An 18,108-nucleotide genomic window follows, 5' to 3' on the forward strand; every position below is an offset into this window, starting at 1 on the left:
AAGGCAAAGTGTAATGAAGACATACCCCTACAACACAAGGTGGATAACTTCTTGTTTGCCTACCGGAATGCGACACATGCGGTTACCAACCAAACTCCAGCCATGATGTTCTTCAATCGAAGACTACGATGCCGCTTGGATTTGGTTAAGCCAAACATCAGAAGAGATGTGGAGAACAGGCAGTTTCAGAATATGAATGAAAGGCCGACCAGGAGTTTTAAGATAGGTCAACCAGTTTTGGCCCGGGACTACCGCACAGAGAAATGGCAGCCAGGAACGATCTGTACACGGCAAGGACCTCTAATGTATACCGTGGACGTTGGAGAGAGCATTGTAAGACGCCATGCTGACCAGATTCTAGAGTCACTGGAAAACGTCAATTCCACACCACGATCCGATACACCTGGTGATGAAACCGAAGTACCAATTGCATCTACCTCAGAATCGGGAATATTGGAAGCAGACGAACCCAACAATGACGTTGATTCCGAATTAACTCTGCCAGAAGAGGCGTTATCCAGACAGAATCAGGAAGCCTCCTCAAAGACTGAACTTATAATTGCTTAACTTCAGCTAATGTATATGACAACTGTAATTGTAAATATGTTATTTAATTATTGATCGAATGTTATGTACTGTTTAGCTAAAAGGGGAGGAATTGTAGTGTATGTACTTTGCAGAAGGAACTATATTCTGCAGCCCCTGTATACTGCAGTACCAGTAGTGACCACCCCTGTATATAAGCCTGTGTAGTAACTTTGCATAGTTAGTTCCAGTTTGTCTCCACTCAGTAAAGACCTGTTATAACCAACTCCTGCAGTCCATGTCTCAATTACACACGGACATAATAAAATGGGCAGCAGCATGGCAGATGGCGTTCAATGTAGAGAAGTGTGAAGTGAGGCTCTTTGGGAGGACTAATATGGAGAGTCAGTATACTATTAATGGCACGATTTTGAAAAGTGTAGATGAGCAGAGACCTTGGTGTCCAGTTACTCAAATCCTTAATGGTGGCAGAGCAAGTTGATAAGGTTGTTAAAAAAGCATATGGATTACTTGGGTTTATAAATAGAGAAATAAAATATAAAGCAAAGAGATTATGCTAGAACTTTATAAATCACTGGAGTATTGTGGACAATTCTGGGCAGCACGCTTCAGGAAAGGCCTTAGAAAGGGTACAGAGGAGGTTTACCAGGATGTTATCAGGGATGAGGGACTTCAGCTATGAGGAGAGGTTGGAAAAGTTAGGACTATTTTCTCCTTGGAACAGAGAAAGTTAAGAGGTGACCTAATAGAGGTTTTCAAAATGAGAGGTTTTGATAGAGTAAATGGAGAAAAATTATTTCCTCTGGCGAGTGGGTCAATATCTAGGGGTCATAGATTTAAAATCATTGGAAAAAGATCTAGAGGGGAAATGGTGAGAAATGTTTTCACTCATAGAGAGTTGTCGGGATCTGGAACGCTCGACCTGAAAAGGTGGTGGAAGCTGATTCCATGAATAATTTTAAAAGGAAGATGGACGGGTACTTGAGGGTGAGGAACTTACAGGGTTACTGACAAAAAGCAGGGATGTGGGACTCAGCACAACAGCTCTTTCTAAGAGCCAGCACAGGCACGACAGGCCGAATGGCCTCCTTCTGCACTGTAAGTTTCTATGATTCTATGATCTGAGTTATGAGGAAATATTGGAGGAACTTGGCTTGATTAGCCTGGAATGGAGGCATTCTTAGAGAAGATGTTATAGAAGTATACAAGATTTTAAGATTATAGAAAAAGTTAATCCAGAATGTTACTTTAAATTCAACTCCACAAGTTGAACTAGAGTATAGGTTTTAAGGGTAATAGTATTAATGGTTAACATACATTGACAGAAAATGGCTGATATAATATGCATTATGGTAAAAGAAGTTAGCCTGAGTTAGAAACTCAGGCACATCACTGCAGACAGGTCGCCATGGCAACAATGAGAAGACATTCCTCGGAACTCAATAGCTGGAACATTAACAAGATCATTTCAAAATTACGCGGTATTTTAATAGAGTGAATAGGGAGAAACAGTTCCACTGGTGGGTGGGTCAGTAACCAGATGACATAATATATAAATGCAAGTCTTTCTTCTTTTAAAGATTTATGATATTTGGCGAAAGAGCCAGAGGTGAGATGAGTAAATTGAATGTACTGCCTGAAAGGGTGGAGGAAACAGATTCAATAGCAACTTTCAAATGGGAATAGGACAGGGAAAAAGAGCCCAACACAGGCACCTGCCGCTCCAGCATGTCGCTCCACCAACTTGTGCCATGTGGAGAAAGGTGGCATTTTCACTGAGTACTAACTCTCTCAACCCCAGGACTGCAGATCAATGCCCTGATCAGAGCAATTTCCCTTTTTTCCTTGGGGAGCCCTGGGCAGCTCTTCATCGTCTACAAGTAACAGTTATATAACTAACCCTTTGCAATTCACTCTGGTTAAGGGAGGCACAAACTTGGGATCTTACAGCAATGGCAACCCATCTCCTCCAATACCAATTACTGCATGCAGAACCCTAAAACCCATCCTCTACCTTAACAGGGTGATTATCACCACATTTCTTACTTCACCTCTCCCATGTCGCTAAATTGCTAGCCTTTCACCAAATTTACTTAATGGTGCAAAAGAAGCTATCAATGGACTGGTCAGGTGGGCAGAAAAATTCAATCCAGAGCAGTCTGAGGTGATGCATTTAGGGAGGGCTAACAAGGCAAGTGAATACACGATAAATGGTAGGATACTGAGATGTGTAGAGGAACAGAGAGACCTTGGAGTGCATGGAGTGCATATCCACAGATCCCTGAAGTAACAGGACAGTTAGATAAGGTGGTTAAGAAGGCATACAGGATAGTTGCCTTAATAGCTGAGGCACAGAACATAAAAGCAGGGAGGTTATGCTAGAACTGTATAAAACAGTAATTAGGCCACAGCTAGAATACTGCGTACAGTTCTGATCACCACATTACCGGAAATATGTGATTGCACTAGAGGGTACAGAGGAGATTCACGAGGATGTTGCCAGGACTGGAGAATTTTAGCTATGAGGAAAGATTGGATAGGCTGGGGTTGTTTTCTTTGGAACAGAGGAGACTAAGGGGAGACTTAATTGAAGTGTATAAAATTATGAGGGGCCAAGATAGCGTGGATAGGAAGCACCTATTTCCCTTAGCAGAGAGATCAATAACCAGAGGCATAGACGTCAGGGGAACTGCCTCCGGCCACCTCGTGGTGCGATCCACCATCGTCAAAAGGTACGTAAATCACAGAATCACAGAAACCTCACAGATAGAGGCCATTTCGGCCCATCGAGCCTGCACCGACACATATCCCACCCCCGATCCCCGTAACCCCTACACCAACACATATCCCACCCTATCCCCGTAACCCCACGTATTTAATCCCCCTAACACTAAGGGTCAATTTTATCATAGCCAATCAAGCTAACCTGCACATCTTTGGACTGTGGGAGGAAACCGGAGCACCCGGAGGAAACCCACGCAAACACGGGGAGAATGTGCAAACTCCACACAGACAGTCACCCAAGGCCGGATTCGAACCCGGGTCCCTGGAGCTGTGAGGCAACAGTGCTAACCACTATGCCACCGTAAAGCCCCGGGAAGGTGGGAGTGGTCCCACTAAGTCGATGTGAATATGATCAAATTGCCGTTCCGGGACCTCGAAGGTGGCGAGCGGGGCTCTGACATGGCGCTGCACCTTGGACCGTTGGCAAACAACACAAGTGTTCGCCCAATCCCTGACGTCTTTGCGTATTCCCCTCCATACGAATTTGGAGACCAGCAGTTTTTGCGATGCCCGCACTCCAGGGTGCGATAGGCCGTGTAAGGCATCGAAAATCGTATGACGCCATTTAGACGGGACGATCGGACAGGGTGCACCCAGCGAAACGTCGCAGAGCAGAGTGGTACCTGCGGAATGGAAAGGCACATCCCTCGGCTGGAGGCTGTTTGGAAGCGAACGAAAACCCTGGGTCTCTGGGTCGTCCGCTTGGTCAACCGCCATCTGTGCGTAGTCAATGCCCAATTGGACGGCCTGGACGGCGGCGCGGGATAGGCAATCGGCGACGACGTTGTCCTTACCGGCCACATGTCGGATGTCGGTGGTGAACTCCGATATGTACGTCAGCTGCCGTTGCTGCCGAGCCGACCATGGTTCCGCAGACTTGGCCATTGCGAACAGCAATGGCTTGTGGTCGACAAACGCGATGAAGCGTCGTCCTTCGAGGAGGAAACGGAAATGGCAGATGGCCAAAAACAAAGCCAACAGCTCTCGATCGAAAGTACTGTACCGGCGTTCATGCCGTTGTAGCTGGCGGCTAAAAAAGGCCAGGGGTTGCCACACGCCGTCGACCCACTGCTCCCAGATGGCCCCCACCGCGTAGTCTGACGCGTCCGTCGTGAGAGCGATGCTGGCTCCCGGCAGGGGGTGTGCTAACATGGTTGCATTGGCGAGTGCGGCTTTCGTCTCCTCGAAAGCACGATTCATGTCCTGAGACCATTCCACAGGGTCATTTCCCGTCGAGCCTCTGAGGGCCTCATATAGAGGACGCATGAGCTGTGCAGCCCTGGGGATGAAACGATGATAGAAGTTAACCATCCCCAGGAACTCCTGTAAAGCTTTCACGGATTTCGGTTTCGGGAACGCCGCAATTGCTTCCACCTTGACCCGAAGTGGCGTTGCCCCCGTGGGGGTTATGCAGTGGCCCAGGAAATCCAGTTGCGATAGGCCGAAACGGCATTTGTCCGAGTTAACGATGAGGCCGTGCTGCTGAAGCCGTCTGAAAAGGACCCGAAGGTGCTCGAGGTGTTTCTCCTTGGAGGTGCTGGCAACCAGAATATCGTCCAAATAAACAAACAGAAAGTCAAGGTGCCGCAGGACTGAATCCATGAGGCGCTGAAACGCCTGTGCCGCGTTCTTAAGCCCAAAGGGCATTCGCAGGAATTCAAAGAGTCCAAACGGGGTAATTACCGCTGTCTTTTCGACATCCTGAGGGTGCACCGGCACCTGATGGTAACCACGGACGAGGTCGATTTTGGAGCAGATGGACGTCCCCGCCAAATTTGCTGAGAAGTCCTGTATATGGGGAATGGGGTAGCGGTCGGGCGTCGTTATGTCATTGAGGCGGCGATAATCCCCACAGGGCCGCCATCCCCCGCCGGGCTTGGGGACGATGTGCAGAGGGGAGGACCAGGGGCTACTGGACCGACGGATGATCCCCATTTTTTCCATCACAGCGAACTCCGCCTTTGCTGCCGCTAGCTTGCTGGGCTCTAAACGTCACGCCCTGGCGTAAACGGGTGAGCCGGTAGTCGAAATATGGTGCTCCACCCTATGCTTGACGGTCGGAGCCGAAAAGTTGGGCTTCGTCAGCTCGGGGAAATCCTCGAGGAGATGGGCGAAATCGTTGGGCTGCGACCGCGCACATGAAATCGTGTGTGATGCAGCCGTGCTGCGCGCCCCCGAAATGTCGTCGAGCGTGGCGGCGCGAACGAGGCGTCGATTTTTCACGTCCACCAACAGGCCGTTGGCGCCTAAAAAGTCAGCACCCAACAGGGCCTGTGAGATTTGAGCGGTCTTGAAATTCCAGCTGAAAAACTGTCCACTGAAACATACTCAGACGAGGCGCTTCCCGCAAGTGCGGATCGAACCCCCGTTGGCCGCTTGCATAGGGGGACCACGGCTGCCGGAGCGAAGGTCTATGACTCACGGCGGTCTATTCGACGGTCTCGTAACGAAACTGCACGGCGAGTGGCAGCAGCGGGCCTTCGGGCCGAAACGGGCGTGGTAGTAGCAGAAACCGGTCATCGGAGGCGCCTTTGTCGGAGCCGGGGAGAGAACTGCCTCCGGCCACCTCGTGGTGCGATCCACCATCGGGGGAGAGAGAGAGCATAGAGAGACTGGGGGGAGAGAGGGAGAGAGAGAGAGATGGGGAGATAGAGAGAGAGAGACTGGGGAGAGAGAGAGGAGAGAGACTGGGGAGAGAGAGAGAGAGACGGGGGAGAGAGAGGAGAGAGACTGGGGAGAGAGAGAGAGACTGGGAGAGAGAGAGAGAGACTGGGGAGAGAGACGGGGGAGAGAGAGAGAGAGACTGGGAGAGAGAGAGAGAGAGAGAGAGAGAGAGACGGGGGAAGGGAGAGAGAGACTGGGGAGAGAGAGAGATAGAGAGACAGAAAGAGATAGAGAGACGGGGAGCGAGAGAGAGATTGGGGGAGAGAGAGAGACTGGAGGAGGGAGAGACTGGAGGAGAGAGAGACAGAGAGAGAGAGAGACTGGGAGAGAGACTGGAGGAGGGAGAGTCTGGAGGAGAGAGAGAGACTGGGGGAGAGAGAGAGACTGGGAGATAGAGAGAGAGAGAGAGACTGAGGGTTGAGAGAGAGAGAGAGAGACGGGGAGAGAGAGAGAGAAACTGGGGGAGAGAGAGAGAGAGAGACTGGGGGAAGAGATAGAGAGACTGGGAGACACAGAGAGAGAGACTGGAAGACAGAGAGAGAGATAAAGAGACGGGGAGAGAGAGAGAGATTGGGGGGAGAGAGAGGGAGAGGGCTAGAAATTCGGTATCGCCCCGTTTGGAGAGGGAAGGAGAGAGAGACAGAGAGAGAGAGAGGGAAGGAGAGAGAGAGAGAGGGAAGGAGAGAGAGAGAGAGGGGGAAGGAGAGAGAGAGAGAGAGGGAAGGAGAGAGAGACAGAGAGAGAGGGAAGGAGAGAGAGACAGAGAGAGAGGGAAGGAGAGAGACAGAGAGAGAGGGAAGGAGAGAGAGAGACAGACAGAGACAGAGAGGGAAGGAGAGAGAGAGACTGGGGGGAGAGAGAGAGAGACTGGGGGAGAGAGAGAGACGGAGAGAGAGAAAGAGTAGAGAGACTGGGGGGAGAGAGGGAGAGAGAGAGACGGGGAGATAGAGAGAGAGAGAGAGAGAGACTGGGGAGATAGAGAGAGAGACTGAGGGGGGAGAGAGAGAGCGACTGAGGGGGAGAGAGAGAGACTGGGGTAGAGAGAGACAGGGGAGAGAGAGAGAGTGGAGAGACTGGGGGGAGAGAGAGGAGAGAGACTGGGGAGAGAGAGACTGGGGGAGAGAGAGAGAGACCAGAGGGGAAGAGAGAGACTGGGGGAGAGAGAGAGCGACTGAGGGGGGGAGAGAGGGAGAGAGAGAGAGAGACGGGGAGAGAGAGAGAGGGAGAGACTGGGGGAGAGAGAGAGAGAGACTGGGGAGATAGAGAGAGCGACTGAGGGGGAGAGAGAGAGAGCGACTGAGGGGGAAAGAGAGAGTGACTGAGGGGGAGAGAGAGAGCGACTGAGGGGGAGAGAGAGAGCGACTGAGGGGGAGAGAGAGAGCGACTGAGGGGGAGAGAGAGAGAGAGAGAGAGAGTAGAGAGACTGGGGGGAGAGAGAGGAGAGAGACTGGGGAGAGAGAGAGAGAGAGAGAGAATGGGGAGATAGAGAGAGAGAGACTGAGGGGGGGAGAGAGAGCAACTGAGGGGGAGAGAGAGAGACTGGGGGAGAGAGAGAGAGATGGGGAGAGAGAGAGAGAGAGAGAGAGTAGAGAGACTGGGGGGAGAGAGAGGAGAGAGACTGGGGAGAGAGAGAAAGAATGGGGAGATAGAGAGAGAGAGAGACTGAGGGGGAGAGAGAGAGCGACTGAGGGGGGAGAGAGAGAGAGCCGGGGAGAGAGAGAGGGAGAGACTGGGGGAGAGAGAGAGACTGGGGAGATAGATAGAGAGAGACTGAGGGGGTCGAGAGAGCGACTGAGGGGGAGAGAGAGAGACTGGGGGAGAGAGAGAGAGACGGGGAGAGAGAGAGAGAGAGAGAGTAGAGAGACTGGGGGGAGAGAGAGGAGAGAGACTGGGGAGAGAGAGAAAGAATGGGGAGATAGAGAGAGAGAGACTGAGGGGGAGAGAGAGAGAGAGACTGGGGGAGAGAGACAGGGAGAGAGAGAGAGACAGGGAAGGGAGAGAGAGACTGGGGAGAGAGAGAGCGAGCGAGAGAGAGACTGGGGGGGAGAGAGAGAGACCGGGGGTGGGGGGGAGAGAGAGAGAGACTGAGGGGGGAGAGAGAGAGAGAGATGGGGAGAGAGAGAGAGAGAGACTTGGGGGGAGAGGGAGAGAGTGGAGGGAGAGGGAGAGAGTGGGGGAGAGAGAGACGGAGAGAGAGAGACACCTGGGGGAGAGAGAGACTGGGGGAGAGAGAGAGAGAGACGGGGGAGAGAGAGAGAGACTGGGGGGGAGAGAGAGAGAGAAACTTCAGGGAGAGAGAGAGCGACTGAGGGGGGAGAGAGAGAGACGGGGAGAGAGAGAGAGAGAGACCTGAGGGGGAGAGAGAGAGCGACTCAGGGGGAGAGAGAGAGACTGGGGGAGAGAGAGACGGGAGAGAGAGAGAGAGAGACGGGAGAGAGAGAGAGAGAGAGACGGGAGAGAGAGAGAGAGAGAGACTGGGGGGAGAGAGAGACGGGGAGAGAGAGGAGAGAGGCTGGAGAGAGAGACGGGGGAGAGTGAGAGAGACTGGGGGAGAGAGAGAGAGAGAGACTGGGGAGAGAGATAGATAGATAGAGAGACGGGGAGCGAGAGAGAGATTGGGGGGAGAGTGAGACTGGAGGAGGGAGAGACTGGAGGAGAGAGAGATGGAGGGAGAGAGAGACTGGGAGAGAGAGACTGGAGGGGGGAGAGTCTGGAGGGGAGAGAGAGACGGAGACTGGGGGAGAGAGAGAGACTGGGAGATAGAGAGAGAGACTGAGGGGGGAGAGAGAGAGAGATGGGGAGAGAGAGAGAAACTGGGGGAGGGAGAGAGAGAGAGAGACTGGGAGACAGAGAGAGAGATAAAGAGATGGAGAGAGAGAGAGGAAGAGGCCCGGCCCGAGTCACCCCAGCTGAGTAGGCTGGGCACAGTGAAAGCATTGATCTCTTTATGACAGCACAAAAACTGCTCTGACATCATAGCAGCTCTTCGACATCATAGTCACTCAATGCTAATGAGCGGATAATGAGCGGAATTTTGAACGTTTTGGGGATTCCATGGGCACGATTTTTGTCTGACGGAAAAGTAAATACGCTTATGACCGGTCCGTAATCGTAAGCTTTCTTTTGATGTGACGCGCGTGTCGGTACGCTCTATAACTTTCGAACGTATAGAGAACGGACAGACAGACAGACTGACAGAAGAGGTCTTTTATAGATATAGAAAGATAGATAGATTGATAGATGAAGTGGCCTCAACTGCCGTCTGTGGTAGAGAATTCCACAGGTTCACCACTCTCTGGGTGAAGAAATTCCTCCTCATCTCTGTCCTAAATGGCTTACACCTTATCCTTAGACTGTGACCCCTGGTTCTGGACTCCCCTGCCATCGGGAACATCCTTCCTGCATTTAGTCTGTCTAGTTCTGTTAGAATTTTATAAGTTTCAATGAGATCCCCTCTCCTTCTTCTAAACTCCAGCGAGTATAAGCCCAATCATCCAAATCTGTCCTCATACGTCATCCTGCCATCCCAGGTATCAGTCTGGTGAATCTTCGCTGCACTCCCTCCATGGCAAGAACATCCTTCCTTGGATAAGGCGACCAAAACTGCACAATACTCAAGATGTGGTCTCACCAAGGCCCTGTACAACTGCAGCAAGACATCCTTGTTCCTGTACTCGAACCCTCTCGCTACGAAGGCCAACATACCATTTGCCTTCTTAACCGCCTGCTGCACCTGCATGCTTACCTTCAGCGACTGGTGCACAAGGACACCCAGGTCTCGTTGCACTTCCCCTTCTCCCAATCTATTGCCATTCAGATAATAATCTGCCTTCCTGTTTTTGCCACCAAAGTGGATAACCTCGCATTTATCCACATTATACTGCATCTGCCATGCATCTGCCCAATCACCCAACCTGCCCAAATCATACTGGAGTTTCTCGGCATCCTCCTCACAGCACACACGCCCACCCAGCTTTGTGTCGTCTGCAAACTTGGAGATATTACTTCTAGTTCCCTCGTCTAGATCATTAATATTGCAATATAAGCAATCCACTAGTGAGGCCGCCAGGATTACCTGGCGTGTTCCAGAGGAGGCGTGTAGAATGGGGGAAATGTCTCTCAAAATGGGATTATAGAGGCATTTAAGTGGTTGTTAAGGTGCCTATCCCGCCTCTTGGAGGAGGGATGGAAAGCGGGACAGAAAACACGCACTTGGGAAAATTGCTCGAAGGCGGGAACGGGCCTGCCCGCCAGTTTTGGCAAATTTAACAACTCACACGCCTCCAAACCCACCTCCTCGGGACTGGGAAAATCGAGCCGAAAGAGTCTGCAAAGGGATATAGATAGGTTAAGTGAGTGGCAGATGGAGTGTAATGTAGGAAAATGTGAGGTTATCCACTTTAGCAGGAAGAATAAAAAAGCAAATTATTATTTAAATGGAGAGAGACTACAAAATGCTGCGGTACAGAGTCATCTGGGTGTCCTCGTACATGAAACACAAAAAGTTAGTGTGCAGGTACAGCAAGTAATTAGGAAGGCAAATGGAATGTTAGCCTTTATTGCAAGGGGGATGGAGTATAAAAGTAGGGAAGTCTTGCTACAACTGTACAGGGCGTTGGTGAGACCACACCTTGAGTACTGCGTACAGTTTTTGTCATCTTATTTCAGGAGGGATATACTTGCATTGGAGGCAGTTCATAGAAGGTTCACTAAGTTAATTCCTAAGATGAAGGAGTTGTCTTATGAAGAAAGGTTGAGCAGGTTGGGCCTATACTCATTGGAGTTTAGAAGAATGAAAGGTGACCTTATTGAAACATATAAGATTCTGAGGGGGCTTGACAGGGTAGATACAGGGAGGATGTTTTCCCTCATGGGGGAATCTAAAACTAGAGGGCATAGTTTCAGAATAAGGGGTCGCCCACTTAAAATGGAGATGAGGAGGAATTTCTTCTCTCAGTGGGTTGTAAATCTTTGGAATTCTCTACCCCAGAGAGCTGTGGAGACGGAGTCATTGAATATATTCAAGGTGGAGATAGACAGATATTTGAGCTACAGGGAAGTCAAGGGTTTGGGGAGCAGGTGGGAAAGTGGAGTTGAGGCCAGGATCAGATCAGCCATGATCTTACTGAATGGTGGAGCAGGCTCGAGGGGCCAAATGGCCTACTCCTGCTCCTTATGTTCTTATATGCGGGTTGATACTTTAATAAATAATAAGGTCATGGCAGATATTTTAAACAAGTACTTTGCATTCATTTTCACAGTAGTTAAAGAGAATAAGAGGAAATTGCAGAAATATTTGTGATAATCCTTCAACGCTCTCTTGATTTGGGAATTGTGCCATTAGATTGGAAATCTGGTAAAGTCACTCCACTATATTTTTTTTAATCATTCACGGGATGTGGACGTCACCGGCAAGGCCAGCATTTATTGCCTATCCCTAATTGCCCTCGAGAAGCCACCTTCTTGAATACAACTGAGTGGCTTGCTAGGCCAGTTAAGAGTCAACCACATGTGGGTCTGGAGTCACATATAGCCCAGGCCAGGTAAGGACAGCAAATTTTCTTCCCTAAAGGACATTAGTGAACCAGATGGGTTTTTACAACAATCCTTGGTCACTATTACTGATACTAGCTTTTTATTCCAGATTTTTATTTAATTATTTTGAATTATGTTCTTAGACACAGGTTGATACCACAGGCTGCCGTGGTGGGATTTGAACTCATGTCTCTGGATCATTAGTCCAGGCCTCCAGTAGCATATGCTACCGTACAGTAGAGAGTGGGAGAGAGAAACCAGGTAACTACAGGCCTGTCAGTTTAATGTCATTTGTGGGGAAGCTACTACATTAGGTACACTTGAGCACTTGGGCAAATATGAGCTGATCAGAGAGAGCCAGCATGGATTTGTTAATGGTAAGTCATGTCTGACTAATCTACAGGAAACTCTCGATTTACCGGCACCTAAATAGCCGGAAATCTCGGTTAACCGGCAAAATTCAGGAGTAGGTTCAGGTAAGTTTTACTTCATATTGTACTTGCCTTCCTCGATCTGTTGCTGTGCAAGGGTGTGGCTGCAGCTGTTGCTAAGCTACAGAGACGCTTGGAACTTGTGGCCATTGTTCTGCGCCTGTTGCTAAACAACAGGGTTTGTTGCTTTATACGGAGCTCTCAGCTCTCCATATCTTTTACTATAGCTCTCGGTTATCCGGAATTTTTGATGAACCGGCACCACGTCGGTCCCATCGGTGCCGGATAAAAAAGAGTTTCCTGTAGTTGAATTTTTTGAGGAGGTCACTAATAAAGTAGATAAGAGAGTGTCTATGGATCTTGTCTATATGGACTTCCAGAAGGCAGTGAATAAGGTTCTGCACAAGAGATTATTAGCAAACATGAGAGGGCACAGAATTGGAGGTATCCTTTTGACTTGGGTTGAAAATTATTTGTACAGTAGGAGACAGAGAGTGGGGATAAAGGGTAGGTACACTGATTGGTGGGATGCGACAGGTGATGTTCCCCAGAGATCTGTTCGGGGGCCTCAACTTTTCATTGTATTTATTAGTGGCTTGGATGAAGGAATAGAGTTGTATATCCAAGTTTGCAAATGACACTAAGCTAGGAGGCACAGTAACTTACGTAGATGGGATCAGGAACTTAAAAAGGGACATTGCTAGCCTAAGTGAGTGGACAAAATTATGGCAAATCGGGAAGTGTGAAGTCATCCACTTTGGATCCATGAACGATACATCGGAGTAATTTCTGAATGGTGAGAAACTAGGAACTGTAAAGGAGCAGAGATTTGGGAGTCCATGCACAAAAATCATTAAACACCAGTTGACAGGTACAAAAAGCAATTAAAAAGGCTAATGGAATGTTGGCCTTTATCTCAGGGGCTGGAATACAAAGGGAGGAAGTTATTCTTCATTTGTACAGAACCTTGGTCAGACCCCATCTGGAGTATTGCATTCAGTTTTGGGCATCACAACTCAGGAAGGATATATTGGCCTTGGAGGAGGTGCAGCGTGTTAGTCAACCTCCTTCCCACTGTGGTTCTGGCAAAACACTTCAACTAAGCACAAAACAGTTGATTGTAAGGAACAGACTTTATTTATACAGTATAGATGATCAGTCCACCAATTGAAGTGTTTAAGATGATTAAAGGGTTTGGTAGGTTAAATAGAGAGAAACTATTTCCTCTGGTGGGGAATTAAGAATAAGGGAACATAATCTTAAAATTAGAGCTAGGCCATTCGGGAGTGAAATCAAGAAGCATTTTTTAACACAAAGGGTGGTTGAAATCATGAATTCTCTCCCCAAAAGGCTGTGGATGCTGGGATATTGGAGCTTTGAAGACTGGGATCGATAGATTTTTGTTATGTAAGGGTATCAAGGGATATGGAGCAAAGGTGGGTAAACTGGGTTGATATACAGATCAGCCATGATCTACTTGAATGGCGGAACAGGCTCTAGGGACTGCTGTTCCAATTGTTTAGTTGAGCTGCAAATCAGATGTTCTACTGCCCTACTGGGTGTGGGTCCCCAGCATTTACTTATCACTTAGCTTAAGTGAAGACCATTGCAACATTTTGGGATCAATTGTGGCCCTGGTTTTTCGGTAGGAATGCACCGGAAATAGTGCAGAACCTACTGCCCTGCCCGCCACCATTTTTTACTTAACCCAGAGCACCCATCCAAAATAGGCAGGAGTCTCAGAAATGTTAGCTAATTGGGGTCCCTGGTGTTTTAGTGCTGGCTCTGAGTCTGTAACTTCAAGCGTTACACTCTGCACATCGTGACCCTTGACTACCCTCCTGTGATCCCTCTGACCCAAATTACCTGCAGTCGTCCTTCTCTCTGACGTTGATAGGACTCCAAATCAAATTTGAAGTAGCAATGGGCAAAATGTGTCCTGTGCCCGTTACACCACTGATACTTGGGCTTGAGTGGCCTAACCATGGACCTTTAAGGATTGCTGCCAGTCACTCAAAAAAAAATCTTCAAACAAAAAACGACCACACTGATGCATGATGCTCTGCAGCCCTCCCTCAGAATCAACTCCCTTCGACGGAGCCACCAAATGTTCTGCTCCAAAAACGCAAGCAGTTCACTGACAGAATACAAATGAAGCCCGGGCATGAATTTGGTTCAAGCATTGAATCGTTTCCATCAGCAGGTGGCGAGGTCATCCCGACCGTCCCGTCCCGTCCAGTGGAAACGATTGCTTAAAATCAACCCTACTGTCTGCAGTTTGGAGCTCCACAATGCAGGAGGGTGGAAGAGCCCTGGAGAAAGTACAACACAGATTTTCCTGGATGATGCTAAGGATGTGGTTCTGTGTTACTAAGAAAGGATAGAGCAACTAGAGCTGTTTCCTCTGGAAAAGACAAAATTGAGGGGGGATTTGATAGAGGTAAACAAGGTTATTTCCTTCATAAGTAACATGACCTGAACATTAGCAGAAGATACATAAAAGTGGAGATTAGAAGAAACTTCTTTCGCACAGTGGGTGTAATTTTAACTTTCAGAGCCAGGCAAAAAAACGGGTGATAGCAAATCAGCGCACTCTCCCATCTTACACCTCACCCCATTTTCTTTGAAGAAAATGAGTTACTGGAATATGGAATGCTTTACCAGAAGCGGTGACTGATGCTAAATCAATTAAAGCATCCAAAAAAAAACAGATAATCATTGAAAGAAGAAGAAGAAAAGGCAAGGTTATGGAGAAAAGCAGATTATGCAAAATCACCCACAGGAGGTTTAAATTTAGCACAGGAAAGTAGGGCCAAATGACGTCCTCCTGTATTAAACCTTTCTATGGCTCTGCGATCCTTGAAAAATAAAGACATTTTACCTTAAATTTTTCATATTTATGCATTTCATTACTGGTAAATTGCAAGGCAACTTGCGCCCAAGCTTACCAATGCTATAAGCCTCCCAATTGTGGTGCCACTAAGAATTCTGATCATCATTAATCTAACCAGAGAGCACTGTTAATTTACACACTGCATTACTAAACTTATAGGGCCAGAAATTCGCGGCCAGAAGCGTGAGTACGGTCGGGGTACTCACGCATTTGGCCGTTGGAAATGCCGGCGTTCAGCAGGAACAGCGCATGCGGGGAACGCCGGCATTTCCAGACCCGAGGTCTATTCACAGCGCGTGCGACTGCACAGGCAGCGCTTGCGCAGTGAACTTTGTGGATTTCAATGATGGATTCAGTGAGGGTAAGTCCTTAGAAGTTACACTTGAAAAAAGCAAGTGTAAAGTTGTTCATTGGCTGCGGAGGAAGATATATTTTATCGTGGAGCTTCTGAAATGCAATATTTTTGTTTGGGAAAGGGAGGGAAGTTATTTTAAGAAATTTTAAGTAAGTTTTAAAGTTAAATTTTTTTTTTTTTTTTAAAGGGTTTTCAGAACGGTAGGTAGAAGGAGCAATTGTGGCTGTGTGAATGGAATGTGAGAATGAGTTATGTATGTATGTCCACATATATTCCTTTACGTATATGTATGTATGTTTTATATTCCTTTACTAATGTGTATGAATGTATGTTTTTAATTATGATTTTCCAATAAGTTACTTTCTCTGAAAGTCATAATTAAATAATACATTCATACACATAAGTAAAGGAATAGATACATAACACGCAAAGGAATATATACAGACATACATACTTTCAGAAGCTCCACGATAATAAATATCTTCCTCCGCAGCCTCTGGAGCAACTGTACCCATGCTTTTTTCATGTGTAAGTTGTAATGACTTGACCTCACTGAAAGCATTAATGAAAGCGGCGAATTATACTGCGCACGCGCTGCCTGTGCAGTCGCACGCGTTCTGCCTCTGAACCCCTTCGTTCAGAGGACAGGAAATGCCGGTTTTCCCCACATGCACTGTGCATGCTGAAAACCGGCATTTCATCCGGCCAGATGCGTAAGTACCCCGACCGCACTAGCGCATTTGGAAGGGAATTACTGGGCCAACATTTTACATGTCAATAAAATGAAAAATTTAACAATTGCACGACTTGCCCCCTCGCATCTGCGACTGAGGGTCCAAGGAGGTGCATTGCGCAAGAGGTCATCATCGTACGTATCCTTACACTGTTCCCTTTGGGGAACTGTATGAAGTGGTGGAAGGATTTATGGCCGTGATTAACGCTCATTCCGTGACCATAACCATCTTTGAACCAGCCATTAGGGTGGTTAGTCCTATGGCGGGAGGGTTTTACGGGCTCCCACAACCCATCTGAGGGGGGGGGGGGCCACCAACACCCACGGACGCAAGTATCCCGCTGGATGTCCACCCACAATTTAAAGTTGGAGCTCCAACTCCACTTGCCGGGACTGTCTGGAGTGGGGTTCAAAACCCTACTCCTTCTGGCCCAGCGGCGGGGATGCTTACTGCTACGCAAAAGGCCCACTCCGCACAAAAGGTGACACCCATACGTTTCCTGCGCCTTTTCCCTCCCCGTGACTGGAGCCCTATGCTGCCATTTCACGTTGCTAATCGGATTGGGCCTTTGTCATAGCGGTAGGATCCCCGCCGCTGGGCCAGATCAGGGTAGGGTTTCGAACCCCGCTCCAGACAGTCCCGGCAAGTGGAGTCGGAGCTCCGGCTCTAAATTCTGGGTTGACATCCAATGGGATATTTGCGTCCGTGGGTGTGGGTGGCCCCCCCTCCTTGTATAGCTTGTGGGAGCCCGTAAAACCCTCCCGCCATAGGACTAACCGCCCTAATGGCTGGTTCAAAGATGGTTACGGTCACGGAATGAGCGTTAATCATGGCCATAAATCCTTCCACCACTTCATACAGTTCCCCAAAGGGAACAGTGTGAAGACACGTATGACGACGACATTGCTAAATAAATAAATGGAATTAAAAAAATTCTTTTAGGGCTTTTAAAAGTCTTCAAATTGCTTTAATTCTCTTTTAAACTACTTCAGATTACTCAAAATAATGTAAACATTTAAAAAAGTTTATAAAAGTTACCAAAATCTTCAAAAAACTTCCAAAAACCTATTTAAACTGCTGCTTTGCATGTAAAAATGCTTAGCAGCTTGACAGAAACATTGGGGGCGTGTCCAGTGAAACTGAGACCTCAAGGGGCGTGTCTCACTTGCACTGCACGCTCCTGGCTTCGCGCTGGCTGCACTCCTGGGCGGCGTGACGTCATACGCTGCCCGGGATTCTTCTTTTTCAAACACCAAGTCCAGGCGTCCCTGGAGCTGATCGGCAGTAGCGCGGGGTAAGTGCATATACGGGGCTTGCACGCGCGGCAAGCCCTGTTCACCAATTTCTGGCCCATTACCTTTTGTACTCAGCGCAATTAAATGCAATTGATTTGTGATGCTGATGACAAATAAGGTTCTACTTTTAATGTTTTAACTGTACTGTGCAAAAACAAGCAAGTTTGTTTCATCCAAGTAAAAGATCATTTATAGTAGAAAAATTCAGAGGCAGATACTAATATATACAGTCAAACTGGATTACCTTGCTGGAAAGTATATTTCATACATGAAGTTTGTCTTTCCAGAGTACTACAGCTTGATGCAGGGCTGTCAGAAACCCAGCATCTCTTCTTGGATAAAGGTCTCTGATCTTTGTGGATACTCTCTAAAAGACCAGGCAATCTAGAAATATTAAAAAATACTTGATTTGTCTGGTTAAATTCAAAGCATAATTTCATTTAATGTCAGGTAACATAGAAGGATTAACCAAGGAAACGACGATAAGGGGAGAATTTGACATTACTTAATGCTTGAAGCACATGAAGACTTGGGGCACGATTTTCCCAATGGAGGCGGGTTTCGGTTTGGGTGGGTTCCAAACCTGCCTCCACCGAGAGGTGGGAAAAGTTTGCTTTTTTCCCCTAATTGACCAGTTGATTTCAGAGGTGCGGGTTCCCCCGGGCCAATTAGTGTTTTGGGACTGAAACGCACCTCTGCTGACGTCACTTATCCAGCTTCATTTAAGGGTGCTTGCTGCCTTGGCTCATTCCACTGATTTTTGGTCGATGCTGCTTCACCTCCAAGCTGTTATCTCCTTGAAGAATGCCCAGCTCCAAGGCAAGGGCCTCCCCGAGGTTCTTGGATGAGCCGCTGGGTATGCTGGCTGAGG

The sequence above is a fragment of the Somniosus microcephalus genome, chromosome 13, assembly GCF_052327205.1.
Source record: "Somniosus microcephalus isolate GS21.2 chromosome 13, FLI_Smic_1.0, whole genome shotgun sequence".
NCBI lineage: Eukaryota > Metazoa > Chordata > Chondrichthyes > Squaliformes > Somniosidae > Somniosus > Somniosus microcephalus.